At 37.9% G+C, this 21,301-nt stretch overlaps 1 protein-coding gene across 7 annotated transcripts in view; it reads left to right on the top strand.

Annotated features, from left to right (window-relative positions):
* The window catches only part of LOC100451432 (cytochrome c oxidase subunit 7B2, mitochondrial), a 173,425-nt gene that overhangs the window by 101,989 nt on the left and 50,135 nt on the right, over positions 1-21,301 (top strand). The window contains exon 4 of one of the 7 annotated variants that reach the window (XM_054553872.2): positions 18,954-19,088. The exons of the other annotated variants lie outside the window; for them this stretch is intronic. The gene's annotated coding sequence lies outside the window, so the exon portion shown is untranslated. The remainder of the gene's footprint in view (positions 1-18,953; positions 19,089-21,301) is intronic. 7 annotated transcript variants of the gene reach the window in all.

Here is a 21,301-nt window from a genome sequence, read left to right as displayed (position 1 = left end):
AGACACTTTACAAATAAAAAGGATAATAAGGAACTATTATGAACAATTAAATGCCAAAAAATTGGATAATCTAGGTGAAATGAAAAAATTCCTAGAAAAATACAACCTACCAAGACTGTAGGTATCACCTTGATACCTAAGTCAGACAAAGACGTAACAAGAAAAGAAAACTACAGACCTATTTCTCTGATGAACAGTGATGCAAAAATCCTTAGTAAAATATTAGCAAATCAAATCCAGCAACACGTCAAAAAGATTGTGACAGAATGAGACTTATCCCTGGCATGCAAGGCTGGTTGAACATATGCAAATCAATCAGTGTGATACATCACATTAACAGAATAAAAGATACAAACCATGTGAACATCTCAATTGATGCAGAAAAAGCACTGGTGTACTCCAACGTCCTTTCTTGATAAATACGCTCAACAGTTTAGGTATAGAAATAAAGTTCCTCAACATAAGGATCTTTTATAAAAAACCCACAGCTAATATTATAATCAATGGGGAGAAACTGAAAGTTTTTCCATTGAGATTTATTACAAGGCAAGTGATGTCCACTGTCACTACATCTATTCAATATAGTACTAAAAGTACTAGCAAGAACAATCAGACAAGAAAACAATAAGAAACAAAGGACATGAAAAGCCATCTAAGTTAAAAGGAAGAAGTAAAATTATCTCTGTTTGCCCATGATATAATTCTATATGTAAAAAAACCAGAATTCCACAAAAAAACTCATAGAACTAATAAATGAATATGGCAAAGTTGAAGGATACAATATTGACATACAAAAATCAGCAGCATTTATATACACAACTGAAAACCTAATCTAACTAAAAAAGACCTTAAGAAAACAATTCCATTTACAATAGCATCAAGAAAAAAATATACGAGAACAAGTTTAACCAAGGAGGTGAAAGATCACTACACTGAAAACTATAAAACATTTAATGAAAGAGATTGAAAAGACACAAATAAATAGAAATGTATCTTGTTATCATGGATAAGAAGAGTTAATATTGTTGAAATATTCATAGTACAGAAAGTCATAATGCAAATTTAACACAATCCATATCAAAATTCCAATAGTGTTCTTTACAAAATTAGAAACAATTTTAAAACCAATATGAAACTTTAAAAATCCTGAATTGCCAAAGCAATTCTGAGAAAGAAAAACAAAGTTGGAAGCATCATATTTCCGGATTTAAAATTATATTACAAATCTATAACAATCAAAACAGCATGGTACTGGCATGAAAACAGATACATGGACCAGTGGAACAGAATAGAGACCCCAGAAATAAACCTAAATATATACTATCAACTAATTTTAGACAAGGACATGAAGACAACGTAATGGAGATAGGATAGTTCCTTTAAAAAATGGTGCTGGGAAAACTAGATTTCCATATGCAACAGAATGAAGTGGGCCCTTATACCATACACAAAAAGTCAACCCCAAATGGATAAAAGCAGCTTAATTATAAGACCAAAACCATAAAGCTCCTGGAAAAGTATGTAGGGGAACTGCTTCTGGACATTGACCTTGGTAGTGATTGTTGGACAGCACCAAAAGCTCAGGCCACAAAAAACAAAAATAAAATAAATGAGACTACATCAAACTAAAAAAACTCCTGTATAGCAAAGAAAATAGACAGCCTATGGATTGGAAAAAGATACTTGCAAACTGTGTATCTGATAAGCGGTTAATGTTTAAAATTTAGATAAAACCGATATCACTCAGTAGCGGAATAACTAATAACCCAATTAAATCATGGGCAGAAGACATGAATAGACACTTCTCCAAAGAAGACATAAATGGCCAACAGATATGAAAAGTGCTCAACATAATTAATCATTAGGAAAATGAAAATTGACACCACTATGAGATACCATCTCATACCTGTTAGGATGGCTATTATAAAAAAAATCAAAAGATAACAAATATTGACAAGGTTGTGGAGAAGAGGGATCTCTTGTACACTGTGGGACTGTCGATTAGTATGATCATTATAAAAAAAAGTATGAGGTTTCTAAAAAATTAAAAACAGAAGTACAGTATCATCAAGTAATTCCTCCTCTGGCCGTATATACAAAGGGAATGAAGTCACCACCTCAAAAAGGCATCTGCACTCCCATGTTCACTGCAGCATTATTTACAGCAGCCAAGATACAGAAATAATCTAGAGTGTCCATAGCTGGATGAATGGATAAATAAATTGTAGTGTGTAAATACAATGTGGGATATTATTTAGCCCTAAAAAGCAAGATCTTGCCCTTTGTCATAACATGGATTAGCCTGGAGACATTATGCCAAGTGAATTAAGCGAGACATAGAAAGACAAATATTGTATGATCTGTCTTACATGTGAACTCTAAAATAAATTCACAGAGATAAAAAACCAGAGTAGTGGTTATCAGAGGTAGAAGCAAATGTGGGAACTGGGAGATGTAAGTTAGAGGATACAAAGTGGTAGATATGTATGATGAATAAGTCTAGAGCTCTAATGTGCAGCATAATGACTGTAGGCAGTAAAATTGTATTGTATACAGGATTCATGCTAAATGTGTAGCTGTTCTTGCCTCAAAAACAAAAAAATTGAGTAACTATACAAAATGGTGGATATGTTAATTTGCTTCACTATAGTAACCTTTTTAACCTCATAATATCATATTATATCCCTTAAATATACAAAGCAAAATCTATTTAAAATAAAAATAAAACAAAAAAACTTATGAATATTACATGAAGACATGGAAAAGTTTTTTTTTTTTTACTTTATTTTTTATTTTTTCATCATATGGAAGGTCTGTCATTAGTATTGTTTTTTCTGCTTTAAGTTATGCCTATTGTCATTTTACTTTGTTGGTTATATAATATGAAATATTAAAATAAGATACAAAAATACATGCACCTGTTACCATCAACATTAATAAAAGGAAGAAGATTGCAAGGGCATATTTAGGGCCAGTACATTAAAAGGCAATGTGAATCCATGCAACATACAATAACAACAAAGAGAAGATGAATATGCAATAACAAAGGACTGAATTTTAAACATGCATTTCATATGAGGCAATTACAAGGACACAAATAATGCCTCTGAGATTGTATATGTCCATATTAATTAAGCTTACATTCTGTGCCAAGAATTAGGAAGATAAAGGAAGAAGAAAAAATCCTGGATCCCAGGTGATTTTAAGGATAATTTTTAAGGACATTCAAGATATTTTCTAGTAAAGGGTTTGTTATCTTCCCTGTGTCTTTAAATATATAGAGGTTACATAGAGATGTCTATGGATGTTCCTTTTATTTTATTTAATATATATTTAAAGCAACATCTAATAGAAGCAGGAGGGAGTAACAGTATATCAAAAATTACATTGATCTATGAAAATCCATAAAGTGGATGAAAATAAAAAGGGGCATTGTGTGAAGATGAATGAAGAACCAAACAGGGCAAAAAGGAGAGGGAAATACAAATTACATCATTAAAACATTTGATTTAAATTTTTTAAAAAACCTGAGTTCAACCCATATTTACTATTTGTTATCCATATAAATTTGCATTTCAGTAGTCTTACCTTTAGCATTACCATCTGTGAAAAGGGAATGAGAATTATTGATGTATTTACCTTGCAGGATTGTAACACAGATGAAACAAGATAATGGATGTAAGAGAACTCTCCCATCTATAACATAGTCTTACACACACATAAGTAGTTTTGTGGTATATTACTTACTTAACATGTAGCATATTTTACATAATGTGATATTGAGAGGTGACAGCATGCTGGCAGCCCTCACAGCCCTCGCTCGCTTTCGGCGCCTCCTCGGCCTAGATGCTCACTCTGGCCCCGCTTGAGGAGCCCTTCAGCCCACAGCTGCACTGTGGGAGCCCCTTTCTGGGCTGGCCAAGGCCGGAGCCGGCTCCCTCAGCTTGCGGGGAGGTGTGGAGGGAGAGGCGCAGGCGGGAACTGGGGCAGCATGCGGTGCTTGGAGGCCAGCGCGAGTTCCGGGTGGGCGTGGGCTTGGCGGCCCCGCACTCGGAGTGGCCCGCCGGCCCGCGGGCCGGGTAGTGAGAGGCTTAGCACCTGGGCCAGCAGCTGCTGTGCTTGACTTCTCCCCGGGCCTTAGCTGCCTCCCTGTGGGGCAGGGCTAGGGACCTGCAGCCTGCCATGCCTGAGCACCGCCCCCACCATCCCGGCCGTGGGCTCCCGTGCAGCCTGAGCCTCCCTGATGAGTGCCGCCCCCTGCTCCACAGCGCCCAGTTCCATCAACCATCCAAGGGCAGAGGAGTGCGGGCACATGGCACAGGACTGGCAGGCAGCTCCACCTGCGGCCCTGGTAGGGGATCCACTGGGTGAAGCCAACTGGGCTTCTGAGTCTGGTGGGGACTTGGAGAACCTTTATGTCTAGCTAAGGGATTGTAAATACACCAATCGGCACTCTGTATCTAGCTCAAGGTTTGTAAACACACCAATCAGCACCCTGTGTCTAGCTCAGGGTTTGTGAATGCACCAATTGACACTCTGTATCTAGCTACTCTGGTGGGGAGTTGGAGATCCTTTGTGTTGACACTCTGTATCTAGCTAATCTAGTGTGGTGGTGGAGAACTTTTGTGTCTAGCTCAGGGATTGTAAACCCAGCAATCAGCACCCTGTCAAAACGGACCAGTCAGCTCTCTGTAAAACAGACCAATCGGCTCTCTGTAAAATGGACCAATCAGCAGGGTGTGGGTGGGGCCAGATAAGAGAATAAAAGCAGGCTGCCTGAGCCAGCAATGGCAACCCGCTGGGGTTCCCTTATACAGTGTGGGAGTTTTGTTCTTTCACTCTTTGCAATAAATCTTGCTGCTGCTCACTCTTTGGGTCCACACTGCCTTTATGAGCTGTAACACTCACCGTGAAGGTCTGCAGCTTCACTCTTGAAGCCAGCGAGAAACATGAACCCACTGGGAGGAACAAACAACTCCAGACGCACCTGCTTAAGAGGTTTAACACTCACCGCAAAGGTCTGCAGCTTCACTCCTGAGCCAGCGAGACCACGAACCCACCAGAAGGAAGAAACTCTGAACACATCCGAACATTAGAAGGAACAAACTCCAGACGTGCCGCCTTTAAGAACTGTAACACTGCAAGGGTCCGCGGCTTCGTTCTTGAAGTCAGTGAGACCAAGAACCCACCAATTCCGGGCACAGTGTTTTCCTAAGAGACCTCAAAAGTAGCACAAAGGCAAGATTTAGTAGAGAAGATAGCTCTAGAAAGCTTCATTTTGGTTTTTAAAATATAAGTGTGGGGAAGGATAAACTGTATTAAATATTTGTCTGTCTTTGTGGACAACTGTAATCTCATGGAATGTTAAAAAAAAAAAAAAAAAAAAGACAAAGTAAACCAGGCTTGATTTAAGCCAATGAGGAACAACAATTGTGATATGAAAGCACTGGAAACATGAAGAGAAAATGTCCACCTGATCTGAGAAGGAAGACAAGTGCTATATTTATAAATATATGCTAAACACTTTTGGAGGGAAATTGGGAGAAAGTGTAAGCATATAATTATATAGTTTGAGACTCTTAAAGGAACATTACCTTAAGATATTTTCATAGTCTTTAAAAAATATGACTAATGAAATATTTGATGAAGTGGGAAGCATGCCAACTAGATCATAGTAACTGGACAGGGAGCACTAACTGAACTCACAATTTTGAATATACAACAAATAATTATTTTAGTACAATTATATCCCAAATTTTTTATCTGGCAGCCCTGTCTCTAGAGGGCAACATAACTTTTTTTTCTAATGCTTTTCTGGCTTACATTGTATCTTTTTCTGGGAGGGTAAGGAATAAAGAATGAAGAATGAAGAAATTACGCACAAAGCCACAAACTACTGAGATCTGATTTCAGGCACTTTGCCAAAGGTTGTTAAATGCTATAACCCATGGAATCACAAAACTGAAAAGAACCTTTATACAACTCCTGAGCAATTCCCTGATTTTAAGAGGAAAGTGGAAGACTTAACTTCTCTGAGACAGAACATAATGAAATTTATGTTAGTTGCATAAACATAAGGAAGTTTATGGAATCTACTTCCTTATAGTCATTCAGGATCACCTAATGGTAATTCTTACTGTGTATATGGGAGTGGAACATAGGACTTCTTCAGGTACCTATTAGCTCAGGAAGCCTATTTTTAAGCATTACTGGAGTCCCCCTTTAGTACAATCTCTTCACAGTTTTATAGCACTATGTTTTTCACCTCATGAATCCCTAAAGTTCCAGTAACTTCATTACAGATAGTTGTGGGGATAATTTAAGCAAGTTCCACATTCCTCTAATTTCCTTTTGCACAACTTCTCTTACAAAATAACCCATGCATGAGACACTTCGCAAATGTGACAGCTGAGTTTTTAACCCTCTGCTGTAGTTAGAAACTCTTGTGACTAACCTTTGGAGAGCTGATTCAAACTAGGTACCCGTCAAGTAGATTGCAGTACTGTCATTGATTCTTTGTTGCTTGAATAACATATGAAATGAGAGCAATGTTTCTGGAGGGTGATTATCTGACTTATAATTAGAGCTGTATGCCCCAAAAGCAGCACATTTTAAAAAAACAACTGGAAAATTCTCTATGATCAACATATCTCCAACATTAGCATTTCTATAAAATCAGCATTGATTGGACATTTCATGAAGGAAGTCATAGAAACTAGCTAAATAAGCAAGTTCTTGCCATATCAAAAGAGACCTTCCAGGATGTTTAACATGATTCCCTCATTTAGTTCTGTATATTTCCTTTAAACGATTAGCCTTTCCAGTGAAACATGCAGGCAAAACCACAATATAGGTCCTACAATCTTTTGGGCTTCTAGCTACCTAAAAGGGCCAGGTCTTAGATAGGAAGCAAAGTCTCTTTTTTGCTTCTTGCCTAAGCACTGGTCCCTTAGAGTGACACTACTTTTTGAATTATTTCGATCACATGAATGGAAATCACTTCAAACTGAAATCCCATTGCAGAGATTTCACCTCAAACTGAAATCTCATTGCCTTCTAAGCTGGTTGTCATTTGCCAAGGGAAGGGTTATCTCTACTCTGTTGACATATAGTCTACTCTGTCTAGAGCCTGTTGTGTCTAGGCCTCACTTTCCTGAGAATGAGTTTATCTGTTCTAAAATCTGAAGAGCTATACAAATAAAGGATATATTCAGAACTTCTTTTTCCCCCCATTATTACCATTTTAATTCAATATTTTCTTGGAGATTTAGAGATTCAAAGAAATGTAATAATGTAAGAAAATGAAATGATTAGGACAAATATTAAAAAGAAGTGATAAAGTATTGGAAAATAAACATTTGCTCCTGTTTCTATCTTCATTTTTTTCCCCTTCCAACTTTTATTTTAGGTTCAGGGGATACATGTGCAAGTTTGTTACGTGGATAAATTGTATGTTGCTGGGATCTGGTTTAAAAATTATTTTGTCACCCAGGTAGTGGGCATAACACCCTATAGGTACTTTTTCAATCCTCACCCTACTGTCACTCTCTCTCCTCAAGTAGGTCCCGGTGTCTGTCGTTCCCTTCTTTGTGTCCATGAGTGTTCTCACTTATAAGTAGGAACATGCGATATTTGTTTTTCTGTTCCTGTGTTAATTGCCAGGATAATGGCCTTTAGCTACATCTGTGTTGCTGCAAAGGACATGATGTTGTTCTTTTTCTTAGCTTTAATGTATTTCTATATATGTACCACATTTTCTTTATGTAGTCCACTGTCGATGGGCATCTATGTTGATTCCCTGTCTTTGCTATTGTAAGTAGGGCCGTGATAAACATATGTGTGCATATGTCTTTATGGCAGAACAATTTATATTCCTTTTAATATACCCTAATACTGGTATATACCCAGTATTAGGATCACTGGGTTAAATGGTAGTTCTAAGTTCTTTGAGAAATCTTGAAACTGCTTTCCACAGTGGCTGAACTAATTTACATTCCCACCAGGAATATATAAACATTTTCTTCCTAGGTTTGCCAGAGTCTGTTATTTTTTGACTTTTTAATAATAGTCATTCTGACTAGTGTGAGATGGTATCTTATTGGAGTTTTGATTTTATTTCTTTGATGATTAGTTGAGAATTTTTCATATGCCTGTTGGCTGCATGTGTGTCTTCTTTTGAGAAGTTTCTCTTCATGCCTTTGCCCATTTTTTAAATGGGGTTGTTTTTTGCTTGTTGAGTTGTTTAAGTCCCTCACAGATTCTGGGCTGAGACCTTTGTTGAATGCATAGTTTGCAAATGTGTTTGCACATTCTGTGAGTTGTCTGTTTATTCTGTTGATTTATTATGTTTATTCTGTTTCTTTTGCTGTGCAAAACTCTTTAATTAAGTCCCACTTGTCCATTTTAATTTTTGTTGCAATTGCTTTTTAAGTCTTCATCATGAAATCTTTACCAGGTCTTATGTTCAAAATGATATTTCTCAGGTTTTCTTCAAGGGATTTTATAGTTTTAGGTTTTACTTTTAAGTTTTTAATTCATCTTGAATTGATTTTTGTGTATGGTGTAAACAAGGAGTCCAGTTTCAATCTTCTGCATATGGCTAGCCAGTAATCCCAGCACCATGTATCGAATAGGGTGCCCTTTCTGCATGGTTTTTTATTGATGATTTGTTGACGATCAGATGGTGTGTTCTTTTTTTGTGGTTGTCTAATCTTTCCCATTGGTCTGTGTGTCTGTTTTTGTGCCAGTACCATACTGTTTTGGTGACTGTAGCCTTGTAGTATAAAGTTTGGTACTGTGATGCCTCCAGCTTTGTTCTTTTTGCTTAGGATTGCTTTGGCTGTTCTGACTCATTTTTGGTTCCATATGAATTTTAGAGTAGTTTTTTTCTAATTCTGTGAACAGTGTCCTTGGTAGTTTGATATGAATAGCATTGAATCTGTAAATTGCTTTGAGCAGTATGGCCACTTTAATGATATTGATTCTATTTATGAACATGTAAACACCATCTGTTTGTGTTAGCCCTGATTTTTTTCCACAGTATTTTATAATTTTCACTGTAGAGATTTTTCAGCTCCCTGGTTAGCTATATTCCTAAACTCTTAAGAGACTAACAACGAGTTCTGAAACTTAATCAGTAATAAAAAACTTACCAGCCAAAAAAAGCCCTGAACCTGACAGATTCACAGCCAAATTCTACCAGATGTATAAAGAAGAGCTGCTACAAATCCTCCTGAAATTATTCCAAAAATTGAGGATAAGGGACTCCTCCCTAACTTATTTTATGAAGCATTATTTTGATACCAAAGCCTGGCCAGAAACACAATGAAAACATAAAACTTCAGGCCAATTTTTTCTGATGAACATAAACAAAAAGATCCTCAACAAAATACTGGCAAATTTAATCCAGCAGCACATCAAAAAGCTAATCCACCAAAATCAAGTAAGCTTTATTCCTGTGATGCAAGGTTAGTTCAACTGCATAAATGAATAAATGTGATGCATTACATAAACAGAACTAAAAACAAAAACTATCTATCTCCATAGACACGGAAGAGGCTTTTGATAAAGTACGACGTTCCTTTATATTATAAACTCTTAACAAACTAGTTATTGAAGGAACTTACCTTGAAATAGTAAGAGCTATCTGTGACAAACTCACAGCCAGCATCATACGGTAAAAGCTGAAATCATTCCTGTTGAGAACTGGAATAAGAGAAGGATGCCCACCCTCGCTGCTTGAATTAAATATAGTTTTGGAAGTCACAGCCAGAGAAATAAGGGGAGAGAAAGAGATAAAAGGCATCCAAATAGGAAGAGAGAAAAACTATCTCTCTTCACAGATGATATGATTTTATCATTAGAAAACCTCATCGTTTCTGCCCAAAGCCTCCTAGATCAGATAAACAACTTTAGTAAAGTTTCAGGATAAAAAACCAATGTACAAAAGTCAGTAGTGTTTCTATACCCCAATAACGTTCAAGCTGACAGCCAAATGAAGAATGCAATCTCATTCACAATAGCCACACACAAGAAAGAGAAAACCTTCAGAATACAGCTAACCGGAGCTTCTGAAGGTGAAGTTTGTATGACTTCCTTGATCTTTCTAGCAAAGGCCCCAAAACTTCTGTGCTAATAAATGGGGAGCCAGATATATCAAGAGTAGAAGACACTTAATTGGGGGTCTCTTAGAGCTGAAAGAGCTCGTGAGTGCAAGTTATCTGACGATGCAATTTCCTCCGTCATGAGGCCATTGGTGTAGGCTAAGAGAGAAAAGGCATTGTAGCAGGCATGGGGACCATGGACATTTGGCTACTACTTTATGTAACTTACTTATGCCTTCAGAGCCTACTCAGGACCCATCATGTATATATCACTTCTGTTGGATGATAGAGTGTTGTTATACATACCAACTTTATGGCTTGGTATGTCAAAAAACACCCAGTTTATGAAGGGCAACTCAGGTTGCATGGGAACTTGGTGACCCATGGTTAAACATTCAGACTCTACTAAAGCCCAGTAGCAGGCCAAGAGCTATATTTCAAAAAGAGAGTAGCTATCTGCAGATCATGGCAGGGGCTTGTTCCAAAATATGAAAGGCCTGCACTGTGATTCACCCACATGGGTTTGCCAAAGACTCCAAATGGCATTTCTATCTCTGAGTGACACTTTAAGTACCACAGGGTATGCTGTGTTATATGGCCCAAGTGAAATAGCAGCTTGCACAACCACCTGAACCTGTTGTAGAGCCTTCCTTTGATGGCCCCACTCAATGCCACAAGCTTTTTGGGTCACTAGGTAAATGAGATAGAACAATATCTCCAAATAAAGAAAATATTGTCTCCCAAATCCAGAGAGGCCTACCAGGCATTGTGTTTCTTTATTGGTTCTAGGAGAGGCCAGTTGCAATGACTTTTTCTTCACCTTTGAAGAGATATTTCAACATGTCCCATACCACTAGACTCCTAGAAATTTCACTGAGGTAGAAGGCTTGTGCATTTTTTTGTATTTATTTCTCAACATGTGATATGTAAATCTTTTACTAATGATAGAGTAGTTGCTATTTCTTGCTCACTAGTTCCAATTAACATAATGTCATCAATTTAATAGACAAGTGTGAAAGCTTGTGAAAGGTATAGGTGATCAGGATCCCTTTGAATTTAAGACCTGGGGCTGGCCAGTTTATATAATCTTGTGGTAGAACAGTGAAGTTATATTGTTGCCTTGCCAGCTGAAAATAGACCACTGCTGGTGTCTTTACTAATGGATATTGAGAAAAATGCATTTATCAGATCAACAGCTTCATACCAGTTACCAGAGGATGTGTTATTTGCCCAAGCAATGCAAACCTCATCTGGCACAGCAGCTGCAATTAGAGTCACCACCTTATTAAGCTTATGATAATCCACAGTCATTCTTCAAGATCCATCTGTCTTCTTTACAGGCCATATAGCCAAGTTGAATGGAGATGTGGTGGGAATCATTGCCGCTGTATCCTTCAAGTCCTTGAATGTGACACTAATTTCTGCAGCCCTTCCGGGAAAGTGGTATCGCTTTTGGTTTACTATTTTCCTAGGCAGAGGGAATTCTAGTGGCTTCTGCTTGGCTTCTCCCACTATAATAGCACTCACTGTATAGTCAGGGAACCAGTAAAGGAATTCGGCCAGCTGCTGAGCATATCTATTCCAATTGTACATTCCAGAACTTGAGAAATAACTATAGGATGGATTAAGGACTTACTGAGCTCACAGTGGGACACACCTAAGCTAAAACTTCATTAATCACATGGCCTTCATAAATCCCTCCTTTGACTGGTAGAACACAGTGATGTTTGGGTTTCCTAGAATTTGCGTCAGTTCAGAGTCAGGGTCCAGTAGTTCCCAAAAGGTCTTATTTTTACCTTTTCCCCAGTGTACAGTTATTCTGGTAAAGGGCTATAGATCCTTTTGGGAAAGACTGGGAGAAAGATGAACAAAATAAGTTTTTGGTAGTGTACCAGAATCCTTCCTTGAGATAACCCTGACTCTCCTTTATTCTAGGGGTTCTGAATCTGTAAATTGGCTTAAATCTGGGAATTCACTAAGGGGCTGTTACTTTCTGTTTTTATGCTTCAGGTTAAAATTTTGTTCACTTGCCCTTGAACTTTTCTGCTTCTGCAGATCAAGAAAGAATTTAGTAGGCTCCTACTATTTTCTATTCTATATTTTTTACTTCTAGGAGCACCGTAGTCGTTTAGCCAACACCATAAGTCTGTGTGAGTCAGATTATTATTATTGCTGCTTTGACTGTGCTCTCCATCATAGTAATCATGCCCACCTTGTCTTTGGCAGTTGAATGCTACCACTTGGCCCCTGCCACCCTAGGATCTAATTATCTCCTTTACATTTAGGTTTCCTAGTTCATTTTCTGTAGTTCCCACTACAGATGAGAGAAGAGCAATTACAGAGCTCTTTAAGGATGCTGGGGCTCCCCTCAAAAATTTATTTCTCATAGTATTGGTGAAAGTCATGTCTCTTGGGCCCTCTCAGTATGGGTGAGTAGGTCTTAAATGACTGTACTTTAACAGTTCTGTCTCCCTAAGCCTTTGAATACCTTCCTATATATTAAACCAAAGCATTTCTAGAATATCTAATATACTCACTGTGTACCACCTTTTGGTCCATCTTTTAGCCAACCAACCAAACAATTATAATCCTTCCTAACTCCCTGAACTGCAACATTAAATGCAGAATCTCTGTTTTGTGAGTCCATGTCAATATATTCATCCTAATCTAACTTGTTTCTTCCACCGTTATCCCACAGCCACAGCTTTAGCATCCATTTAAACACGTTTTCCCATTTTCTCTGTGTATAAATTAGAAAACTCAAGTAGTTGTTTTGGAGTATAACATACTTTATGTGTTATACCTTGTACCTCACCTTTGGAGGCCTGCTGATACTTGAGCCTTGTCATAGATGTAGAAACAGAGAGGCTGGGGGATGGGTACTGAAGAGAATTGGTATTGTCTTTCATGGCGGCTGCTTCAGGGGAGGCCATTATACTTTCCTTAGGAGGTGGAAAAGCCAATACCACTATGAATGTAGATGCCACAGCCAAAGGGTGGGGAGACCAATTTCACTAGAAAAGAAAACTAGTCAGAATTTAGGGGTTCAATGTAACTAGCTTCATCAGGGTCTTCCCACACATCTCAATCCCAATTTATAGGATCCCGTTATTTTCCAATCAATACCCTCACTTAAGCAGCACCTAGCCTATGAGGCTGGGGGTTCAACTTGCATTGCAATCAGCCAGTCACAGGATGAGATTCTCTGATCTCCAGCAGTCTCAGCGGCTATAGGAGCTAAGGGTCTTCTTCAATGTACACATAGATACCTCTGGTCATTTATGTGGTGTTTGAGCTGCACATCTGAATCCCTGAGCTCATCCTTTTCTTCCACCACTTTGGCAACATTAGGAGCAACCAGCCAAACTTACTATATTTGTTAGTTTTCCAAAAGTCACCCAGTTCCTTGTGACAGCAGGAGCATCGCCTTCTTGGACAAGCTTCTCATTCTAAAGTTCACCTTAATAAAAAACTGCCTAAATCCAAAGGGCATCAGCCTAATGGCCAAGGTCAGCATGACCATAAATCATAAATAACATCTCCAACCAGAAACATTCCAAACTCCTCCCCAACCAGAGACATGCTAGCCCCGAGATAACCCTCCTCCAGCCGGGAAGATACCAGTCTGGAGATAACACCCCTCTGGCTGGAAATATGCCCGCCCCAAGGTAAACTCCCCTCCGCCCAGAGACATTCCAACCCTGCCATAAAACTTCTCCCGCAAACAGGAACATTCCAAACTTCTGATAAGCCCCCTCACCCTGAAACAAATATATACTCTTAGTCTACAAGAGAAAGCGCTCTGACCACAGTCGGCCAGGAGCGCCTCTTAGGTTTTAACTAAAGAAAACCTGTCTTTGACTGCCAAGCCGCATTTTGTGTTTCTTTCCTCTTTCTTTAATTCTTACACCTTGCTTATGGTTGGAACTGTTGGTTGATTTGTGGTTGATTAGGTGTATCCAATGCAGATGTTTTGTGTATCTCTATTGCCAGATTATGCCACGGACTGTCAGTGCTCTATTACTGGAAACAGAGTCATTAGCATCTTAAATCTAATCAAATTAAAGAGACAATTCTAGAAACCCCAGAGTCAATTTAGAAAACTTGTCCTTAAAATTCTGTTACTCTACAGTCGCTCTAGGTATCAAAATCTGTCCTAGAGTTCTCCAGAGAATCAGAAGAATTAGGATGGATGTGTTATAAGGAATTGTCTCACATGATTATGGATGCTGAGAAGTCCCACAATCTGCTCTGAGAAGTCCCACAAGCTGGAGACCTAGGAAAGCTTGTGGTGTAAATTCCAGGCTGATTCTGAATGTCTGAGAGCTAGGAGCACCGATAGTGTAAGCCTCAGTCCCAGGGCAGGAGAAGACTGATGTCTCAGTCTGAGTGTCAGGTGGAGAGAGAGAAATAATTCAAACTTATTTTACCTTTTTCTTCTGTTGGAGGCCTCAGTGGGTGGGTTGGTCGATGGTCACCCTCATTGGGTAGGACAATGTGCTTTACTCAATCTACCCATTCTTGTGTAATCCCTTCCAGAAATGCTCTCATAAACAAACCCAGAAGTAAAATTTAGCCAGATATCTGGGCATCCCATTGCCCAGTCACATTGATACATGAAATTAACTATAACATTGGCTGTGAGAATGCCTTACAAGAATTCCAGGTTCAATATATATAGAAGTACTTTCAATAACATCTCCTCTTAGTCAGTATAGAATTGCTTGATTAATCATCTGAAGGTGAAGGTCTTAGGCAATCCAATAGGTTTTGCCATCATAAATGATCCCTGATCTGTCAAGGGCACGATAGGGATTCTTACTACAAATGCTGACACCTACTTCTGGGAGTTAATCAGCTATGTTTTATAGGATCTTGTGATAGCTGAAATATTTAGAGAATTTAAGATCCTCTTTGGCTCTGCACTGATTTGACCTATGCTATCTCATTTTACTGGTATAAACCCCAGAATCAAAAATAAAAAGAAGCCATCTTTCTTGTAGTGTATAGTGCAGACTTGGGTGAACACCAGTAAGCATCACTGGGTGCAAACTGGAACTCACAGGCCAGAGAATCAACAGATACAGGGATCCCGTTTTTTCAGTGTCCTATGGAAAGGACTGCTTGGATTTGAGTGCTGCTATATGCTGTATGGGGATGGGTTCCAGGAGAGGAACTTCAACACCTGTTGTTCTTTTTACAGTGGGCTAGTGTTTAGAGTGCAGACTTTGTTGCATGGAAGGAAATGGACAATTTTTGGATTTAGGTGCCAGCCGTTTAGTTGAGTGTTAGAAAAATAGCTGCCCAACAGCTATTTTGACCAGGTTCCTGGTCACTTTTGAGTTTAGAAGGATGGGAGCACTTAGTTCTAGCTAGCTAACTACAAGCAGCCCAGAAGAAGCTCTCAACGTTGTTTACCAGTTTGTCCAGTGTGAAGTTAAAGAGACAAGTAAAAATACCAAGGCGAGTTAAGATTTACCTATAAACTTAAAACCAATCACTTTTGTTCAAAATAATATTTGTTTACATTAGAATTATAAAATGTCATGTTTATTTCCTCATGTTATTTCTACTTAAAAATGTGGGTTACTGTTGCCGGGCAAGGTGGCTCAGGCCTGTAATCCCAGCACTTTGGGAGGCCAAGGCGGGCGGATCACGAGGTCAGGAGATGGAGACCATCCTGGCTAACACAGTGAAACTCCGTCTCTACTAAAAAAAAAAAAAAAAAAAAAAAAAAACAAAAAATTAGCCCGGCGTAGTGGCGGGCGCCTGTAGTCCCAGCTACTCAGGAGGCTGAGGCAGGAGAATGCGTGAACCCGGGAGGCGGAGCTTGCAGTGAGCCCAGATAGCGCCACTGCACTCCAGCCTGGGCGGCAGAGCGAGATTCTGTCTCAAACAGACAGACAAACACAAATCTGGGTTACTGTTAGTTAATATTAGGACTTCAGGCATTAGCTGAGGCTAAAACAAACTTCTGTCATGAAATGGACCGAAGTTCACAGTAAAGTTTCACTCTCACTGGAATTTCAGTCTCAGAAAAGTGGTAATAAACCTAGGGTTTGATTCTTAAGCAGCAAGTATCAGGTATTACCAAAATTAGGAGGCTAATAGTTCCAAAATGATGGTTGGCCATGTGAGTAGGGTTTATCCAGTAGTGTTTTACCTCATCAGACTCCAGTGAGACTGTTAATATATTGCCTTCTTTGACCAGATTTGCCACAGGAATACTGAAGTCCGGGTGGATATGGGGACCCAGAACAGATACAGGCTAAAAGTAATTAGAATTAATTGGAAGGTGAAATACTAAAAGTAAAAAATACAGTTTGGGATGAGTCTAATTGTCTTTTTCTTAGGTGAAAGAGTCCTAAATTGGGATAGTGGCAGTGACAATGGAAAAGGAGCAACAATAAGATAAGCCCAGCAATAATAAGCAATAAATTACCTGTATAAATATATTTGAGTTTTGAAAATGAAGTGACCAGACTTATTGCTCAAAAACATATAATTCAAAATGAGGCACCGATGTATGTATGAGTGAATAAAAGATTCAGGAGTCTGGCTCTTCAGGAGCTATTTATCTACCTCTTTCTTCTCAAATGAAATAAAACCAAATACATTTAGCATGCAAACTGGTAATCATCTGCAGAGCCAACCTTAGGTTAGAATTTAATAAATATTTGTGGAGTAAGTTAACAGAATCACAAAGAATACACCTAAGACAGATAAATTGCTCGTTCTGTTCCTGCTTCAGATTTTTCTGTTTCTTGAGTCTAAGCAGACATCATGGTGTAAAGATGTGCTTAAATAGCAGATATAAAAATTATAGAGTAGTACCTTTTCACATAAAGTATATTTGATTTCAAGATGTGTGGACGTCTAAAACCAAGTTTTTGCTGTTTTTTTTTTTTTAACAAACCTACACAATTTTTTGACAGAAAAAAATTATTTCCTTCAGTTACTAAGTCACAATTCCAGAGAGAGTCTCACTTTTATTATGTTTTTAAAATCCTAAGAAGTGTCACCTACATTGGAAATATTTGCTAAACCTGAACTTTCAAAATGCTAGTAGGATACACTTTAATTGAATTTATAAAAGTAATTCCCCAAAGAGTATATACCTTTGACTAGTTTACAGAAACCAATTCAGGATTTACAGAGGAAAATAAATAAATAAAACTGAAAAAACGACTGATCTTCCTTTGTTCAGCTTAATGTTTAAAATTTGAAAGATTTAGGAATTAAGTTTTAGTGATTCATATTGATGGCAATTCGCTTTTTTTGTTTTTCACTTGGAACAGTTGAAGTGTATATCTCTATTCCATTTTATATGGTTCACTCCAATGGTCCAGGACATTGTTAATGTCATGAACAGTAATATGCCAACTAGAAGTTCTTGGATTTCCACGGTAATTGTGAGCAGTGGTAGATCAATGAAGTTAACGGATAACTCAAAAAGATATTTTTATTAAATAAACAGTGTTAATATTCCTAGACAAGATTTAAAAAATTTTTTTGAGATTATTTTTGTGATGGTTGTTTTTGAACAGAACTAACATAACAAGTTGAAGAAGCATAATATTGGGCTTCTGTGTTCTATGATTCCATAGACTTGTTTTACTTGTTTTGAACTTTCCTATACTTGAGTCTTATCTGATAACAATTCAGGTAGATAATTAAATAGTCAAAGGAGAAGCAACTGGAGAACACAAGTAAAATAGCCTTGATAATCTGTACACTAGCTTATCAACTTCCTAATCTTTGAATGTTGATTGGATTCATAGACTGTGAAATGGAGTTCTGTAAAGTTTCGTAACTAAACCTCAACTTAATTTTGCTCTTCTGTAAAAAATTTGCCCATGTTTGTGAAGTTCAGAAACAAAATACTAAGTTTAAATACACCAGGGTTGACTTAGGTCCCAAAGCAGAAAATGGAACAAGCAGATATTTTAGGAAACAGGCTGAGTCAGCATGGTGCTTATTAGAAATGGTTATCTGCACACCTAAATCTCTCTACCACCCTGAGGATAAATAATTTTGTTCTATGAATCATCTCATTCGCTGGCTTAGATCAATATGTTTATGGTTTCCATCAAAAGATAGATGAAATCATGTTTTCCAAGCACTTCTCTGTTTGTTTTTTTCCTATAGCATTTCATTAATCTGGAACAATGTGAGTTTACTATTAGTTTTGCTTTGATCATTATCCTCATTTTGTGTCTTCTAAAAATAAGTTATACATACACACACATAAATTGATTTCTATATGTAGAGATGTACATCTGTAAATATGTATGTAGATAAAAATATTTTATCAATTGTAGTGAAACAAAGGATTCTAAACATTACCATTTGGGTCAAAGCATGTTGGCTAGGAATTCTTTTTACATTTATAACTTCTTATTTAAAATTTCTGACTCCTTACAAATAGCCATTTTACTTGAAATAGATTTTTTTAACTGAGAAATGACCTCTAGCTGTTAAAAAATATCATATGTTTAACAAGATAAGGCTTTTCAAGAACGCATTGTCATCAAAACTCACTAAAACTTTTCCTTGGATAATCTTAGTTATGTATGATTTTTTATTGTCTATCAAAGAAATAACATTGTTTTTTCAGTTCAGATTTTAAGGTGTTTTGCCATGTTGAGTATTGTTTGGTTCTAGTTATCTTTGATTTAAATGTAATGGGACTGAATATAAATGACCAATCATATTAAACGTGATATACCATGAAATATGGAGCTTCTTTCTTATCTCATACTTTGTTTTACTCTACTACTACTCTACTATGTTTTCCTTTACTTTTTTTCTCTTGTTTTGCTTTTGTTATTTTCTCAATCTGTAAACAAGTCTGTGTGCCCAGCTGAGTTTGTTGAAAGCCTTGGTCCCTGAAGTCCTAAACTACATGCAAGAAAGCTATAGAGGAAGGAGTTGGGGATCAGAGGCCATACACGTTAAGACTGCAAGCTATCCAAGATAAATTGAGTAAGTGAGAAGACGTAATTCATATGGTGGGATGACATGGGTGGTAAGCAATTAGATAAATAAAAGCCTCTAAAACTCGGGTTGACTAAAACCCCAGGAAAGGAAAAAGGCAGAACACACAGAGTAAGTAGAGCCAAGGCAAGCTGTGAACCATTACAGAATTCATCTCTAGCCTCCCTAGGCAGCTCAATAAGTCTTGCTGAGCAGGTGCCTAGGTCTTTGTGTATCAAGGCTCTGCTAGACACTGTCTCCTTAGCCCTTGCGTCTCAAATGTTATCTCTTCAATAGAATCTCTTCAGTATCCCCAAAGTTACAGTTAATATGTTCCTCAATACTTTATCAGTTCCCATTTTATTTTTTCTTTCTAATGTTATTCAGTCAACATTGAGCACCTACAGTGTGCCAGCCATTCTGGTGAAAGTATCAAATGAGGTATGAAAGAGCTGAGCTGTCACATGTATCTTTTTTTTTTTTTTATTATTTGAGACGGAGTCTCACTCTTGTTGTCCAGGCTGGAGTGCAATGGCGCGATCTCAGCTCATTGCAACTTCTGCCTCCCGGGTTCAAGCGATTCTCCTGCCTCAGCCTCCCAAGTAGCTGGGATTACAGGTATGCGCCACCATGCCTGGCTAACCTTGTATTTTTAGTAGAGACGGGGTTTCTCCATATTGGTCGGGCTGGTCTCAAACTCCCGACCTTAGGTGATCTGCCCACCTCGACTTCCCAAAGTGCTGGGATTACAGGCATGAGCCACCGCACCTGGCTATCATATTCTTTAAATCCACTCAATTAGGCTTTAAACCACTATTCCAGAAGGATGCTAGGAAATTCCTTATCAGTTCTTCTTAGTCTTCCATTCCTTCCTAAGATCACATAAGGAGAATTTGCAATGCTCAGAAGATGGAAGAAAGCTACTGACTGTTCTCTCTGTCATGATTGTCAGTATCATCATCTTTTCCAAGTTCACAGCAGACCCTAGAAGTCCAGGAACTCTCTCTTTTATGCCACATTTGGAGGGTGGGTTCTTTGCCCAGATTCAAACTTCTTAGATATACTAATCTCCTATCTTACTCTCTTAGGTGTGGCTACCTCTTTAGGGACCAACTATGGTCTGTACTACTGAAGAAACCTACAGGCATCTTTTTCTGTAGCCAGGCATCCCTACCTTGCTACCTTCCTCCCTAAGATATCTGACATAATCTCCTCAGTGATTTTAGGCTTTTTATAAAAGGCAGGCTTCTTCAGGCTACTTTCACTTCCTACCAGGCTGTAAACCCTAAGGGGAAGAATTGCAAAGCTATATTATCTCAGTAAAATAAGAAAAGAAAAAATATATCTGAACCTCTCAAAAATGTACTTGTCAGTCTAAAATGGAAGATAGATATTGTACGTGACTGTTTTACATGAGAAAAATAATTGTAATGCACCCAGAGAATTTATTCCTAGAAGCAAAATAAGTAAGCATGCCAATATTTAGCTACATTTGTGCCCATCATGGCATTACTTACTTACTAAAGCCAAAAACAAAAACAACAGCAGCAAAAACCAGGAATCAACATTAGTGTTCAACAATGGAAGAGTGGTCAGATAAAGTATGTTTCACATGTACAAGTCTACACTACATAGGTACATGAGTATCATCAGAATTTTGATATTAACATGAGAAGATGTTCATAATATATTTTAGGTGTAAAAGTAAATTATAAAGAGCATGAATGGCAAGATACTGTCCAATATTTTACCAGTGGTTATGACTAAGTAGCCTGGTTGGTGGGAATTCAGGAGTTTTCAGTTTTACTCTTTTTGTTCACTTGCATGTTTTCATTTTTTTTAAATCAAAGAATGTGTATTTTCTTTTAACCATGAAAGTAAAAGCAAAAAGAACTATTTTGAATTTCAAAGAGGAACTAGTAGCTTCTATCTATTGCATTTAACTGTGTCAGTCACTTTGAATAAGCATTTTTCATGCATTATTTATATTCTTCATACCAATCCTGAGAATAGGTATAGAAAGATGGATTTTTTTTTTTCTGTTTATTTCCCCTTTTCTCCCCATGAGAAGAGAGTATTAGATTGGTGGATGGAGAGGCCATGTTTCCTCCTAGGCAGGGCTGCTGTATAGTAGCAGATTGCTCACCCATGGGTTGCTCCCCTTCTCTATTCATATGGTTAGGTGAAGATCTCCCGTCCCCTGTCCACCCAGGCTTTCTTTT

Source organism: Pongo abelii, chromosome 3, assembly GCF_028885655.2.
Source record: "Pongo abelii isolate AG06213 chromosome 3, NHGRI_mPonAbe1-v2.0_pri, whole genome shotgun sequence".
Taxonomy (NCBI): Eukaryota; Metazoa; Chordata; class Mammalia; order Primates; family Hominidae; genus Pongo; species Pongo abelii.
This window is presented reverse-complemented; position numbering and strand designations above follow the sequence as displayed.